Here is a 16,830-nt window from a genome sequence, read left to right as displayed (position 1 = left end):
AGGCAGGTCAGGTGGTCTGGTATGCCCATCTCTTTCAGAATTTTCCACAGTTGATTGTGATCCACACAGTCAAAGGCTTTGGCATAGTCAATAAAGCAGAAATAGATGTTTTTCTGGAACTCTCTTGCTTTTTCCATGATCCAGCGGATGTTGGTAATTTGATCTCTGGTTCCTCTGCCTTTTCTAAAACCAGCTTGAACATCAGGAAGTTCACGGTTCACGTATTGCTGAAGTCTGGCTTGGAGAATTTTGAGCATTACTTTACTAGCGTGTGAGATGAGTGCAATTGTGCGGCAGTTTGAGCATTCTTTGGCATTGCCTTTTTGGGATTGGAATGAAAATTGACTTTTTCCAGTCCTGTGGCCACTGCTGAGTTTTCCAAATTTGCTGGCATATTGAGTGCAGCACTTTCACAGCATCATCTTTCAGGATTTGGAATAGCTCAACTGGAATTCCATCACCTCCACTAGCTTTGTTCATAGTGATGCTTTCTAAGGCCCACTTGACTTCACATTCCAGGATGTCTGGCTCTAGGTGAGTGATCACACCATCGTGATTATCTGGGTCGTGAAGATCTTTTTTGTACAGTTCTTCTGTGTATTCTTGCCATCTCTTCTTAATATCTTCTGCTTCTGTTAGGTCCATACCATTTCTGTCCTCTATCGAGCCCATCTTTGCATGAAATATTCCTTTGGCATCTCTGATTTTCTTGAAGAGATCTCTAGTCTTTCTCATTCTGTTGTTTTCCTCTATTTCTTTGCATTGATCGCTGAGGAAGGCTTTCTTATCTCTTCTTGCTATTCTTTGGAACTCTGCATTCAGATGTTTATATCTTTCCTTTTCTCCTTTGCTTTTCGCTTCTCTTCTTTTCACAGCTATTTGTAAGGCCTCCCCAGACAGCCATTTTGTTTTTTGCGTTTCTTTTCCATGGGGATGGTCTTGATCCCTGTCTCCTGTACAATGTCACGAACCTCATTCCATAGTTCATCAGGCACTCTATCTATCAGATCTAGGCCCTTAAATCTATTTCTCACTTCCACTGTATAATCATAAGGGATTTGATTTAGGTCATACTTGAATGGTCTAGTGGTTTTCCCTACTTTCTTCAATTTAAGTCTGAATTTGGCAATAAGGAGTTCATGGTCTGAGCCACAGTCAGCTCCTGGTCTTGTTTTTGCTGACTGCAAAACAAGCCAAAACATCTTTGGCTGCAAAGAATATAATCAATCTGATTTTGGTGTTGACCATCTGGTGATATCCATGTATAGAGTCTTCTCTTGTGTTGTTGGAAGAGGCTGTTTGTTATGACCAGTGCATTTTCTTGGCAAAACTCTATTAGTCTTTGCCCTGCTTCCAAGGCCAAATTTGCCTGTTACTCCAGGTGTTTCTTGACTTCCTACTTTTGCATTCCAGTCCCCTATAATGAAAAGGACGTCTTTTTTGGGTATTAGTTCTAAAAGGTCTTGTAGGTCTTCATAGAACCGTTCAACTTCAGCTTCTTCAGTGTTACTGGTTGGGGCATAGACTTGGATTACTGTAATATTGAATGGTTTGCCTTGGAAATGAACAGAGATCATTCTGTCATTTTTGAGATTGCATCCAAGTACTGCATTTCGGACTCTTTTGTTGACCATGATGGCTACTCCATTTCTTCTGAGGGATTCCTGCCCGCAGTAGTAGATATAATGGTCATCTGAGTTAAATTCACCCATTCCAGTCCATTTCAGTTCGCTGATTCCTAGAATGTCTACATTCACTCTTGCCATCTCTTGTTTGACCACTTCCAATTTGCCTTGATTCATGGACCTGATGTTCCAGGTTCCTATGCAATATTGCTCTTTACAGCATCGGACCTTGCTTCTATCACCAGTCACATCCACAGCTGGGTATTCTTTTTGCTTTGGCTCCATCCCTTCATTCTTTCTGGAGTTATTTCAATTTACAAATTAATCTAATTCATTTCCAAAAGCAGCTACTTTCATTCATTACTTCAACCATTATTTTTTGAATATCAGTTCAATGTGCCAAGCAATGAGCTAGGTGAAAGTGAAAGTCACTCAGTCATGTCCAACTCTTTACCATCCCATGGACTATACAGTCCATGGAATTCTCCAGGCCAGAATACTGGAGTGGGTAGCCATTCCCTTCTCCAGGGGATCTTCACAACCCAGGGATCGAACCCAGATGTTCTGTACTAGAGGCAGATTCTTTACCAGCTGAGCCACAAGGGAAGCCCAAGAATAGTGGAGTGGGTAACCTATCCCTTCTCCAGCAGATCTTCTGACCCAGGGTCTCCTGCTTTGCAGGCGGATTCTTTATCAACTGAGCTATTAGGGAAGCCCATGAGCTAGGTATTGGGTATATAATAGGGAACAAGACATGGCCCTTGGTCTTAAAAAGCTTATAAGTCAAGAGTCTGTAGGGGAAGGATACCTGTAAGTAAAAAGGCCATTTATAGTTTGGGATGCTATAGGGAATCAAGGAGAATATACGTTCTCTGCTCTCAAGGGGCTTAATCTCTTCTGGGGGAAGGGAAGGTGGATAAAAGATGCATACGAACAACCACATATACCAGGAAAGAACACAAATAAGAAAAGCAAGAAATGTACTTGCAGTGGAAATCAGGGAAAGCTTTGTGGAAGAGGTGTTATTTGATTTGAGACATATAGGAAGAGAGATGGGATAAAACAGGAGGAGGAAATGGAGAAAGGGGGAGAGGGCATTCCAGGCAGAGATGGCAAGAGCCAAGGCACAGAAGTGTGTGTGCCAGGAACAAGTAGACGTGTTTGGCTAAAGCACAGGAGACCAGTGAGAGCTCAGGCTGCAGGAAGACTGGGTCCAAAGTGGGTCAGTTGAATATGAATACAAATGACCCAAATCTTGCCCATGTTTCCCATAATTTAGGGCAGCATTACCCCCATGCACGCTGGGAAAGGGAAGCTTACAGAAATCTGGTGACTCCCAAGTCACCAGTAGACCTTTACTGTTTTGATCATCAGTTTTCGGGGGAAGTTCCTGCCTTACCATACTTCCATGACGACACTCATGGAGGGACAGAGTTTCTGTATAATAGACACTTCCTGTCTCAATGTATGAGCAAACAAGGTGTTACTGGATTTTACTGGGGAGGGGGTGATAAAAAGTCTCAAAAAGAAATACTTTTCCTTTTCATTCCAAGGTATAATAGGAAGGAGTGTCCACTTACAAAGGGAGGATAAGGGAAGCAGGAGGGGAACCAAAGAATGGAAAGAATAGGTCAGTTTGTTTGAGAAACAAGCTATGCTGAAGTATTTATTTGCAAAATTCCAGTTGCCATAGCAATTGGATGCTGCTCTTTCCTCTGTTCCTCCCTCTCTCTATCGTTTGCATGGCCTTTAAAGAAGTCGTTTTCGAGGCACATGTAGTCCTCGCCGTTTATCTTAAAGAAGAGTTTGGAACATTTCTTCCCACCTGCTTTTCCTTTTCTCTTCTTTTGAAGTCCAAATCCAGCCACTCATCCCAGAAGAGCCAGATGGTGCTGGCCATTTCAGGAGCAGGATCTTAGGATCAGAGAAGCATAACAAAGGCAGATCCAAGTGGAAATGCCCAGATGATTCTTTCTGTAGCATCTCAGCATATCCATAAGTGATAAGTACAAGCATTAGGTAAGATGAAGAATGGTTTTTTTTAAAAAAAACAAAAACCCGAAAGAACTTGCAGGTTACAGACACTGTAGTCCAAATTCTCTAAAACCCAAGGTCAGAACTACCCTCCTAGGGAGGGAACAATAATGATGATGAGTATCATACTGTCTTATCCTACTGGATCCTTACGACAACCTATGAGCCAACCCTACGAGTGCTTTCTTTGTGCCAGAAACTCTTCAGATCCTGCGTTGTCTAAGCTCTCACTGCAACTTTTGTTGCAGATAATTATCCTTATTTCCAAATTGAAAAAAGATTTAACAATTATTGAACACATAGTTGACCCTTGAACAACACATGTTTGAACTATGTAGGTTGACTTACACATGGATTTTTTTGAGTAAATACTACAGTACTACATGATATGATTTGCAGTTGACTGAATCCCCAGATGTGGAACTGTGGCTAGGGAGCAGCAACTGTAAGTTAAACATGGATTTTTCCACTACGTGAAGGGTCAGTGCTCCTAATGCCTGTGTTGTTCAGTGGTCATCTTACTATGTGCCAAGGCACTGTGCTAAATCTAGACAGCATATTAAAAAGCAGAGACATCACTTTGCCAACAAAGGTTTATATAGTCAAAGCTATGGTTTTTCCAGTAGTCATGTACAGATATGAGAGTGGACCATAAAGAAGGCTGAGCACTGAAGAATTGATGCTTTCTAATTATGGTGCTGGAGAAGACTCTTGAGAGTCTCTTGGACAGCGAGAAGATCAAACCAGTCACTCCTAAATAAAATCAACCCTGAATATTCATTGGAAGGACTGATGCTGAAGCTGAAGCTCCAATACTTTGGCCACTTTATACGAAGAGCTGACTCATGGGAAAAGACTCTGATACTGGGAAGACTGAGGGCGGGAGAAGGGGGAGGATGAGATGGTTGGATGGTATCACTGATTTAATGGACATGAGTTTGAGCAAGCTCCAGAAGTTGGTGAAGGACAGGGAGGCCTAGCGTGCTGCAGTCCATGGGGTCACAAAGAGTCGGACACGACTGAGTGGCTGAACAACTGTGCTAAGCACTTGACATTCATTTTCCCAAGACAAACTTCGGAAGTGGGTCTCTATTTTACTGAGGACAAAGAAGGTTAAATAGCTTGCCCAAGTCTACATATCAAAGAAGAAAAAGAAATTTTCAGAGCTTGGATTTCTTATTCCAAAAAGCTCATGAGTTTGAACACTCCAAAAATAGAAATCAAAGTTCAGAGGGTTTAAGAGACTTGCCCAGTTTTACACAGCCAGCAAATCACAGACTGGTATCTGAATCCAGGTTTGTCTGATTCCAGAATTAAAATGCTTACATTTTGCAGGAAGAAAAATAACGGAAAAATAATTTAGTTCTCTGATTTGAAGCTAATTCTGAAAGTATAGCAATCTAACTGGGTTTTATTTCATTGTACTCTTTGAATATAGTTCCTGTAGGAGTTAGTTTGTAAATCATTAGCCAGACTCTTTGGTATTTGACTACTAAACTGTAAACTTACAGGACAAATAGTTTCTATCCTAAAGGTGTTTATTGCCTAATTAAGGGAACCAGACATTTAAAAAGAAGAGGAAAAAAGGGGAGGGAGGCAGGCAGATAGAAAATGAGGAAGGAAGTGAGGGGATAAAAATAATAAGAACATGAAATGAGACAGATGGAATATTTACTTTTCAAAAATTTATTTATTTATCTTTGTTGTTGCACACTGGTTTTCTCTAGTTGCAATGAGTGGGGGCGACTCTCTAGTTGCAGTACTCAGACTTCTCTTTGCAGCATCTTCTCTTGTTGAGGAACATGGGCTCGAGGTGTCTGGGCTTCAGTAGCTGCAGCACATGGGCTTAGTTGTTCTGCCACGTGAGAAATCTTCCTGGACCCATGTCCTCTGCATTGGCAGGTGGATTATTAAACACTGGACCACCCGGGAAATCCTGGAGCGTTTAACTTCATCTTTAACTTCTGTAGTTAGCAAAGAAGGATTTTTACCGCCTACATTTTGTAGGTGAGACCAGGATGGATTTTACTAATAATCGGTGAATGCTCAAACTCAATGCTTTTTAAACTTTAGTGTATGGATGAATCATTTGGAGGGTCCTGCTAAATGCAGATTCTGATTCAGTACATCTAGGGTGGGGACTGAGATTCTGTATTTCCTATGGGATCACAGAAGATGTTGATGCAGCTAGTTATGGGTCTTACTTTGAGTATAAAGGCTGTAGCTTAAGCGATGTGATTTATTTCAACTCAAAAATTTTGAACATAAATATTTTAGAAGGAAAAATGCTAATTCACATTAAATTCTAAGCACTGATATTTATCTTATTATTTAAATATTGTAATGAAGGTCTGCTTCCTCCAAAATATAATCTCCACTGGCCTGACCCAGCATCCAACATTTCTTCCTCTGATAGAGTTCTCCTTTGGGCTAGAGTACTCACTCTTAAAAGGTAAACAGGACTAGCTTGCTTTCTTGATTGCCGTCCTGTCCTCCTGAATTACTCTTCTCCTGAATAATTCAATTAAAATGTCAGGACGTCCCTGGTGGTCCAGTGGTTAAGACTCTGTGCTTCTGATGCAGGGGGTATGGCTTCGATCCCTGGTTGGGGAACTAACATCCCACATGCCACACAGTCAAAAGAATAAATTTTTTTTTAAAGCCATTATGTGGGGGCCAAGCAAGGTAGATGTCCACAGGAAAGGAGGATGAAGGGCAGTGTTAACCAGGTGCAGGCTGTTGAAAGAAGAAGGGTGAAGAGAATGTTTGCCTGGAAAGTGGGCATCATGATTTGGACAGTTAGTCGCTTTGCGGAATATTGGGGGGATTGATTCAATGAGTAAATACCGAAGATATTTTGCAATGGGAATTACAAATATGGAAGTGGAGAAAACTAGAATGCCCTCTAATGTTATATTAGAGTTGAACTTATCAGTGCGAACGCATGGTTTAATATTAATAGAGACATAAAAACAAATATAAATAAACATATGCATACATAAAAATATGTATAAGAGATATATATGTATATACATAAGGGATACTAATACTGCTAACTATGCTATTTGTAATTTCACCTGTTTTACAAAATTGCTGTTTCTTATATTACCAAATGTGTGACTGTAAAATAATATATAGTTCCATATGATAGAAGAAGCAACAAGAGGAAATATTTTCCTGGACTGTAAGAGGCTAGCAAGACAGGTGGTCCAGGGAATTCTGGATACTGTTTCACGGCCTAGTTCAATAACAGCACATTTTGTGGCATATCAGCAAAATTTTTGCCAGAACTGGGAATGAGCATTCTTAGCACCGTAGACTGAAATGGTCATGAAATGCCCCCCTCAAACCATGGTCAAATTTATAACCATGAAGGGGCCCTGCCAACTGGAAACTGGCACTTGCTATCTATCTCTATAAAGATTAAATCATGGTTACTGCAGCTGCTGACCTTCAACACCCCATGAGAGGAGTACAGCATCGAAATCAGGAACAGGCCTTCAGATATTTTCAGGAGAAGATTTGATGAGTCCCAGTTCTTGCATCTTCTCATACCTAGAGAAGCAGTTACATCGTTAACAGTGACATCAGCTTTGGCTATTAAGGAGGATATTACAATTAAAAGTCAAAATAGAGTAGATACGGTTCAGACATACAAGGAAATGACTATGTGACACTATGGGTATAATTTCAGACTAGTCCTTGTATTGCTAAGAACTTGAGTTTTCTGAACTGTGTCAGACTTAGATGTCACTGCTGCTGCTGCTAAATCGCTTCAGTCGTGTCCGACTCTGTGCGACCCCATAGACAGCAATCCACCAGGCTCCGCTGTCCCTGGGATTCTCCAGGCAAGAACACTGGAGTGGGTTGCCATTTCCTTCTCCCATGCATGGAAGTGAAAAGTGAAAGTGAAGTCACTCAGTTGAGTCTGACTCTTAGCGACCCCATGGACTGCAGCCCACCAGATTCCTCCGTCCATGGGATTTTCCAGTCAAGAGTACTGGAGTGGGGTGCCATTGCCTTCTCTGGATACTCTCAAAACAATGTCTGCTAGAAGCTAGTAACTGCAGCCTTACTTTTTATAAAACTAGGCAATTGGCTACATGGCTACAAGTCTCCCCAAAATGCCAGGTCCAGACTGGATCTCAGGCCTATTCTTCTGAAAAGACATGAAATTTATTTTGTCTATTAAAATTCTAGTTGTCACTTTTCTAATTACTTCTAACTGGGTCTGTTCCTTGGTGGCTCAGACAGTAAAGAATTCACCTGCAGTGCAGGAGACCCAGGTTTGATCCCTGAGTTGGGAAAATCCCCTGGAGAAGGGAATGGATATCCACTCCAGTGTCCTTGCCTGGAGACTCCCATGGACAGAGGAGCCTGGCAGGTTACAGTCCACGGGGTCGCAAAGAGTCGGACACAACTGAACGACTAAGCAAAAGCCCATGAGCACAATAAGGGATATGTGTGTGTGTACGTATATATAAAAGGGATATATATATATATAACTAATAAATGTAGAAAGAATACTGGAATTAGATAATCACCATTTGGCAACCTGTAGTGATAGTTAATTCAGCCAAGAAATATGGTGGATACTAAAGTTAATGGGAGAAAATTTGATGAGGAACAAGAAATTTCAAATCAGATCAGTCGCTCAGTAGTGTCTGACTCTTTGCGACCCCGTGAATCACAGCACGCCAGGCCTCCCTGTCCATCACCAACTCCGGGAGTTCACTCAGACTCATGTCAATCGAGTCAGTGATGCCACCCAGCCATCTCATCCTCTGTCGTCCCCTTCTCCTCTTGCCCCCAATCCCTCCCAGCATCAGAGTCTTTTCCAATGAGTCAACCCTTCACATGAGGTGGCCAAAGTACTGGAGTTTCAGCTTCAGCATCATTCCTTCCAAAGAAGTCCCAGGGCTGATCTCCTTCAGAATGGACTGGTTGAATCTCCTTGCAGTCCAAGGGACTCTCAAGAGTCTTCTCCAACACCACAGTTCAAAAGCATCAGTTCTTCGGCGCTCAGCCTTCTTCACAGTCTAACTCTCACATCCATATATGACCACAGGAAAAACCATAGCCTTGACTAGATGAACCTTTGTTGGCAAAGTAATGTCTCTGCTTTTGAATATGCTATCTAGGTTGGTCATAACTTTCCTTCCAAGGAGTAAGCGTCTTTTAATTTCATGGTTGCAGTCACCATCTGCAGTGATTTTGGAGCCCAGAAAAAAGTCTGACACTGTTTCCACTGTTTCCCCATCTATTTCCCATGAAGTGATGGGACCAGATGCCATGATCTTCGTTTTCTGAATGTTGAGCTTTAAGCCAACTTTTTCACTCTCCACTTTCACTTTCATCAAGAGGCTTTTGAGTTCCTCTTCACTTTCTGCCATAAGGGTGGTGTCATATGCATATCTGAGGTTATTGATATTTCTCCCGGCAATCTTGATTCCAGCTTGTGCTTCTTCCAGTCCAGCGTTTCTCATGATGTACTCTGCATAGAAGTTAAATAAGCAGGGTGACAATATACAGCCTTGACGTACTCCTTTTCCTATTTGGAACCAGTCTGTTGTTCCATGTCCAGTTCTAACTGTTGCTTCCTGACCTGCATACAAATTTCTCAAGAGGCAGATCAGGTGGTCTGGTATTCCCATCTCTTGAAGAATTTTCCACAGTTTATTGTGATCCACACAGTCAAAGGCTTTGGCATAGTCAATAAAGCAGAAATAGATGTTTTTCTGGAACTCTCTTGCTTTTTCCATGATCCAGCGGATGTTGGCAATTGTCTCAAAATATCCCCTTACAAAACACTTAATTACAAAGTGAAAGAGAGTAACTTTGGACTGGAGAGTCCTGGAAAATATCACATTAACCAAGTGATGAAAGTTACCGTCAGCAACTCAATGGGACAAACTGAAATTGTGTACCACCTGACAGGATGTAATGAAAAAAACACCGTGCCACTTTTGTCATAATTCCGCCGAAAATGCGTTACCTGAATCTAATCATAGGAAACGTGAGACTAACCCAGATTGAGGGATATTCTATAAAATAATTGGTATGTAATCTTCAAAAGTGTAAAGTACTGAAAGTCAAGGAAAGATTGAGGAAATACTATTCTAGATTGAAGGTCACAACTGAACAACATATGATCTTGGATCCTGTATTTACAAAGAACATTATTGGGACAATGGCTGAAAATGGAATAGATTCTGAGTATTAGGTGGTGATCATGGGTCAGTTTTGATGGTTGTGTTGTGGTCATGTAGGAAAATACTCATGTTTGTAGGAACTATACTCTGAAGTATTTCTGGATAATGGGGCATCATGTGGGCAACTTTTACCCAAATGGATTGGGATTGGAGGAGGACTTATCTGCATTATTCTTGCCCTCCCCAAAAGTAAACCTATAATGTTGAATAAGTTTCATTAAAAGCTCCATTATCAATGACATCCATCGTGTATGTGCTGTGCTAAGTCACTTAAGTCGTGTCCAGTTCTTTGAAACCCCATGGACTGTAGCTTGCCAGGCTCCTCTGTCCAGGATATTAATATTAGCCTGTGAGCAAGATGACATCAAATAACAGCTATTTAGAAGTGAGGTAGACCCCATTTGTTGCCTACCCAAATGTAGTTCCCTTTTTCCATTCTTTCTTGCTAAGAGAACCCCAGTTTTATTAAGATATGGATATATAGGTCCTTCATCTCTCTAGGATGTGAATATTTATTGACCTAAGGGAATCATAACTTTAGGCTTGGACAGGTAATGAAATTCTAGCTAGTGATACATGAAAACCGGTCTTCTGGGTGCTTTGGGGGAAAGGGGTATGTTTAAGGGAAGATTCTTCGTAGGAGTGTCATATTATTAACAAGGAAAAACCATTAAGTTTCTAGAAACATCATGTTAAGCTTCATGTGTGAACTAAATAATTGATCAGTCCACTATCTTCTTTCATGAGCTCAAATTCCACCCAAATTTGTGGAAATAGGGTACATGTTAGTCTCTTTAGGCAGAGGGATATTTCTCTTAGGGGAACTAGATCTGCCTTAGAAAATCAGTGGGCTAAAAATTTCTCTTGGCAGACTTTCTCAATTAGGCTGCTTTTGATTACAGGAAACAGAAAACTCCAGCTCAGATTATTTAAATAAGGAAAATGTATTATCTCACATAGTAGGCAAGAGATAGGGTAGTTACTAGGCTGGTTAATTTAGCAGCAAATAACATTATCAAGGATGGAGGATTTCTGTATTTTTTTTTTCCCCTAATTTTCTGCTCTTCAGTGTATTGGTATTTGTCCTCAGGCTTATCTCCTCATGGTTGGTTGTAAGATGGCTGCCACGCTTCCAGGGTACCACATGTAGACATAATCACATCAAGTGGTCTATTCAGTGCCACATTTTGCACTTTCTGTTGGTGATTTCCCTACTTAATATGTCCCCCAAGCATATTGCTGAAGTGCCGTCTACTGTTCCTAGGTGCAAGAGGGCTGTCATGAAGGAGAGATGGACAAAATAAACATTAGATACAGGCATGAGTTATAAAGTTGTTGGCCATGAGTTCAATGTTAAGGAATCAATAATATATAATAAATATGGTGTCTTTAAACAGAGACACACATAAACTAAGATTAAGTATTGATCCATTGATGAAAATATTATGACTAGAGGTTTGAATGAAACTAACGCTCTGTTTCCATTAGGAGCGATGGTTTGATAGCCATTAATTCGGTGTTTGTGGCCACTTCATAGAATATATCGATAACTACCAAAAAGAATGAGAATTGACACACATGACTCTCATAGGGTTGTTACAGTAGGGCGTAACTGAAAACTATGGCATGAAACTGTTCAGCACTATGCCCAGCAGATTTGGGGTGGGGGTGAGACTCTGGATGCATTATTGTCAGTTTGATTGTGACACTTGTCTAAGTACCACATAGTTTAAAGCAGGAGTATAGAGTGAAATGCTCAAAATCCTCCAAGCCAGGCTTCAGCAATATGTGAACCGTGAATTTCCTGATGTTCAAGCTGGTTTTAGAAAAGGCAGAGGAACCAGAGATCAAACTGCCAACATCTGCTGGATCATGGAAAAAGCAAGAGAGTTCCAGAAAAACATCTATTTCTGCTTTATTGACTATGCCAAAGCCTTTGACTGTGTGGATCACAAGAAACTGTGGAAAATTCTGAAAGAGATGGGAATACCAGACCACCTGATCTGCCTCTTGAGAAATTTGTGTGCAGGTCAGGAAGCAACAGTTAGAACTGGACATGGAACAACAGACTGGTTCCAAATAGGAAAAGGAGTACGTCAAGGCTGTATATTGTCACCCTGCTTATTTAACTTCTATGCAGAGTACATCATGAGAAACGCTGGACTGGAAGAAACACAAGCTGGAATCAAGATTGCCGGGAGAAATATCAATAACCTCAGATATGCATATGACACCACCCTTATGGCAGAAAGTGAAGAGGAACTCAAAAGCCTCTTGATGAAAGTGAAAGTGGAGAGTGAAAAAGTTGGCTTAAAGCTCAACATTCAGAAAACGAAGATCATGGCATCCGGTCCCATCACTTCATGGGAAATAGATGGGGAAACAGTGGAAACAGTGTCAGACTTTATTTTTCTGGACTCCAAAATCACTGCAGATGGTGACTGTAGCCATGAAATTAAAAGACGCTTACTCCTTGGAAGGAAAGTTATGACCAACCTAGATAGCATATTCAAAAGCAGAGACATTACTTTGCCAACAAAGGTTCATCTATTCAAGGCTATGGTTTTTCCTGTGGTCATGTATGGATGTGAGAGTTGGACTGTGAAGAAGGCTGAGCGCCGAAGAACTGATGCTTTTGAACTGTGGTGTTGGAGAAGACTCTTGAGAGTCCCTTGGACTGCAAGGAGATCCAACCAGTCCATTCTGAAGGAGATCAGCCCTGGGATTTCTTTGGAAGGAATGATGCTAAAGCTGAAACTCTAGTACTTTGGCCACCTCATGCGAAGAGTTGACTCATTGGAAAAGACTCTGATGCTGGGAGGGAGAAGGGGACGACAGAGGATGAGATGGCTGGATGGCATCACTGACTTGATGGACATGAGTCTGAGTGAACTCCGGGAGTTGGTGATGGACAGGGAGGCCTGGCGTGCTGTGATTCATGGGGTCGCAAAGAGTCGGACACGACTGAGTGACTGATCTGATCCGATCTGATAGAGTGAAAGACTTGAAGATGTAGAAACTTCACAATAAAACTCTAGGCTAAGTCACTGGATTCCCCTTGAGAAAGTTTCAAGTAGACCACCTTCTTGCAAATAACAGTTTACTTTCACAAAAATAGATGACCTATCTCATGATCGTAATTAGTCTTCTGGAATTGAATGACAATTGCAAACGAGTGAATATAGTTCTCTTTTCACTTTCGTAAACAGGTGGGTAGCTTCTACTCTTTTTCCTCAGGATGTGCACTTGTAACATCATAAAAATGGCAAGTATTTTATGGATCAAATACAATAAATTTCAAAGAGCTTCGAGCAGGAAATCCATTAATTCTCATTTCGAAGATGCTGAAACAAGGTCCAGACGTAAGGGGCTCAGTGATAGACCCGAGTGAGACCTGAGCTGCTGCCACCCGCGCATGGTCTCATTGCGTGTACTCTGTTCTCACTGGAATGGGGAAAAGTGCAGCCTAGACATGCTTTTCCATAAGAGACTGCACTGATCTCGCAATTACTCCTAAGGCTTCAAGCTTTTTTCTACCTTATGGCATTTGCATATGCCACTTTCCCTTCCTAGAATACTCTACTCTTTCCCTAACTCTTGCTCATCTTCTGACTGAAATGTCACTTACTCTGAGAGGTCAGGTCTGACGACTCTCTTCACCTACCCTGAAACATCTCCTCCCTCAACTCCCTTTTTTTTTTTTTAAAAAAAAAAAAAAAAGATTGATTTATTTATTTGCCTGTGGTGTCCGACTCTTTGCAACCCTATGAACTTCTCTGTCCATGGGATTCTCTAGGCAAGAATACAGAAGTGGGCTGCCATGCCTCCTCCAGGGGATCTTCCCGACCCAGGGATCAAACCTGCATCTATTATGTCTCCTGCATTAGCAGGGAGATTCTTTACTACTGACACCAACTGGGAAGCCCTAGTCTCTCTCAATTTGCAGACTGATGTTTGGAACAGATACATGCACCAGAACTGATTCAGTTTGTAGGGTTTCAGGCTTAGAAGTTCTTACTGAAATAAAGTTTGATTTCATATTATTTTGGAGTCACTCCAGGCATTCACCATTCAATGTGAATAATTCAATATTATTCTGGAGTAACTCCAAGGCATTCACCATTCAGAGGAAAAGACATTTGTTTTGTTTTGCTAAAACTGAACCCAAGCTATATGAAAGACACTTCTGTACTTATAGATAATTTTGTGCCTTTTAGGTGTTTAAGAATGGATATTGCTTTTGGACAGTTATATTTTTCTATTTACATTGATATCCAACAGACTTTTTACTATGTATTTTAATTTTAATTAATCTTTTTTATGATTGTAAAGCAAGCATATTCTTTGTAGACATTTTGGAAAATGCAAAAAAGCATGGAGGAGAAACAAATATAAAGACATTTTTTAAAAATTTCACTTTTACTACCTAGAGATAACCATAGTTTTTTTTCTAATTGAAGTATATTTGATTTACAAAGTTGTTGATTTTAGAGATAACCATTGTTAACAATTTGATATAGTTCTTCGTGGCCCTATTTCTATGTGTATGTGTGCATAGGCACACAGCTATATTGTATGTTATACATGACACACACATACATATATATATAACACGCATATTTGCAAACATAGATATAACATGCATATTTGCAAACATGTTATGTATGTTTCATATATATGTACTTACATATATGTATAATTTATGTGTATATATATTATATATAAATAATACACACAAATATATAATAGTTATTAAGTGGTTATGTCAGATATCTTGATTTCCTTTTATACAGTTTTCCTCTTGTAACCCTTTCAATAGTTTTATGAGAAGATACTATTATTCTTACTTTATAGATGGGTAAATTGAGGCTGAGAGTATTAATTTGTTTGACTAAGGTCATTAGTCAGTAAATGGTGAATTTGAGATACACATCTAGATCCAATTCTAAAGTCTATCACCTCAACCATTATGCTGTATGAATGCCTGTACTTTTCCATGTCTTAAATCAAATCGGAATTGCTATAGAAATAATTTTGATTTTATTTTTTGACCTTTTATTATATTTCGTATATAACATTTCATTATCTTCTACTAACCTAATTTTAATGGCTTTATGATACTCCATAAGATTATTGAAATAATAGCTGAATGAATGAAAATATCATTTATTACATGCTACTTTGGTAAAGAATGGATTGGGTAGATGCTCTGGTGTTTCAGATTCTTTCTGTCATCTTATTTTCTTAATTTGTTTCATATTCTGCAATGATTTTTTTGTTTCTCTTGTCTCTCACTATATGGACTATGTATGCTTTGCTTTCGAAATTCTGTGTCATGCTTTGGAAGTCACACATCCTGTTTTTATTCTCAAAATGCTTACCTCTAGATTAAAGAAAAACACCTTATTTTCAATATCACAATGAAATAATATCTCTTTATTTCTCTTGATAAAGATGGTGTGTTTAGCGCAATTTTTTACCACATTTTTATTTCCCTTCATTTTTTTACCTTCCACTCCCTTCCACTCCTCCAGGCTTGGTTTTTTTCATGTAATTTGGCATTTTTGACTAAGCATCTGAATGCAGAGTTCCAAAGAATAGCAAGGAGAGATAAGAAAGCCTTCCTCAGGGATCAATGCAAAGAAACAGAGGAAAACAACAGAATGGGAAAGACTAGAGATCTCTTCAAGAAAATTAGAGATACCAAGGGAACATTTCATGCAAAGATGGGTTCGATAAAGGACAGAAATGGTATGGACCTAACAGAAGCAGAAGATATTAAGAAAAGATGGCAAGAATATGCAGAAGAACTGTACAAAAAAGATCTTCACCACCCAGATAATCACAATGGTGTGATCACTCACCCAGAGCCAGACATCCTGGAATGTGAAGTCAAGTGGGCCTTAGAAAGCATCACTACGAACAAAGCTAGTGGAGGTGATGGAATTCCAGTTGAGCTATTCCAAATCCTGAAAGATGATGCTGTGAAAGTGCTGCACTCAATATGCCAGCAAATTTGGAAAACTCAGCAGTGGCCACAGGACTGGAAAAGGTCAATTTTCATTCCAATCCCAAAGAAAAGCAATGCCAAAGAATGCTCAAACTACTGCACAGTTGCACTCATCTCACACGCTAGTAAAGTAATGCTCAAAATTCTGCAAGCCAGGCTTCAGCAGTACGTGAACCGTGAACTTCCAGATGTTCAAGCTGGTTTTAGAAAAGGCAGAGAAACCAGAGATCAAATTGCCAACATCCACTGGATCATGGAAAAAGCAAGAGAGTTCCAGAAAAACATCTATTTCTGCTTTATTGACTATGCCAAAGCCTTTGAACTGTGTGGATCACAATAAACTGTGGAAAATTCTGAAAGAGATGGGAATACCAGACCACCTGACCTGCCTCTTGAGAAACCTATATGCAGGTCAGGGAGCAATAGTTAGAGCTGGACATGGAACAACAGACTGGTTCCCATAGGAAAAGGAGTACGTCAAGGCTGTATATTGTCACCCTGCTTATTTAACTTCTATGCAGAGTACATCATGAGAAATGCTGGACTGGAAGAAACACAAGCTGGAATCAAGATTGCCGGGAGAAATATCAATAACCTCAGATATGCATATGACACCACCCTTATGGCGGAAAGTGAAGAGGAACTAAAAAGCCTCTTGATGAAGGTTAAAGTGGAGAGTGAAAAAGTTGGCTTAAAGCTCAACATTCAGAAAACAAAGATCATGGCATCCAGTCCCATCACTTCATGGGAAATAGATGGGGAAACAGTGGAAACAGTGTCAGACTTTTTCTGGGCTCCAAAATCACTGCACATGGTGACTGCAGCCATGAAATTAAAAGACGCTTACTCCTTGGAAGGAAAGTTATGACCAACCTAGATAGCATATTCAAAAGCAGAGACATTACTTTGTCAACAAAGGTCCGTCTAGTCAAGGCTATGGCTTTTTCAG

At 40.2% G+C, this 16,830-nt stretch overlaps 1 long non-coding RNA gene across 1 annotated transcript; it reads right to left on the bottom strand.

Annotated features, from left to right (window-relative positions):
• Positions 1 to 5,329: 5,329 nt before the first annotated feature.
• LOC139177752 (uncharacterized) lies at positions 5,330 to 7,410 on the bottom strand. The gene is made up of 2 exons (XR_011562242.1): positions 7,111 to 7,410; positions 5,330 to 6,395 (listed from the first exon to the last, which is right to left on the bottom strand). It is a non-coding gene; the product is annotated as an uncharacterized lncRNA (long non-coding RNA).
• Between the last annotated feature and the right edge of the window lie 9,420 nt (positions 7,411 to 16,830).

The sequence above is a fragment of the Bos indicus genome, chromosome 19, assembly GCF_029378745.1.
Source record: "Bos indicus isolate NIAB-ARS_2022 breed Sahiwal x Tharparkar chromosome 19, NIAB-ARS_B.indTharparkar_mat_pri_1.0, whole genome shotgun sequence".
NCBI lineage: Eukaryota > Metazoa > Chordata > Mammalia > Artiodactyla > Bovidae > Bos > Bos indicus.
The sequence above is the reverse complement of the archived record's forward strand: the minus strand, read 5'-3'. Positions and strand labels throughout refer to the sequence as shown.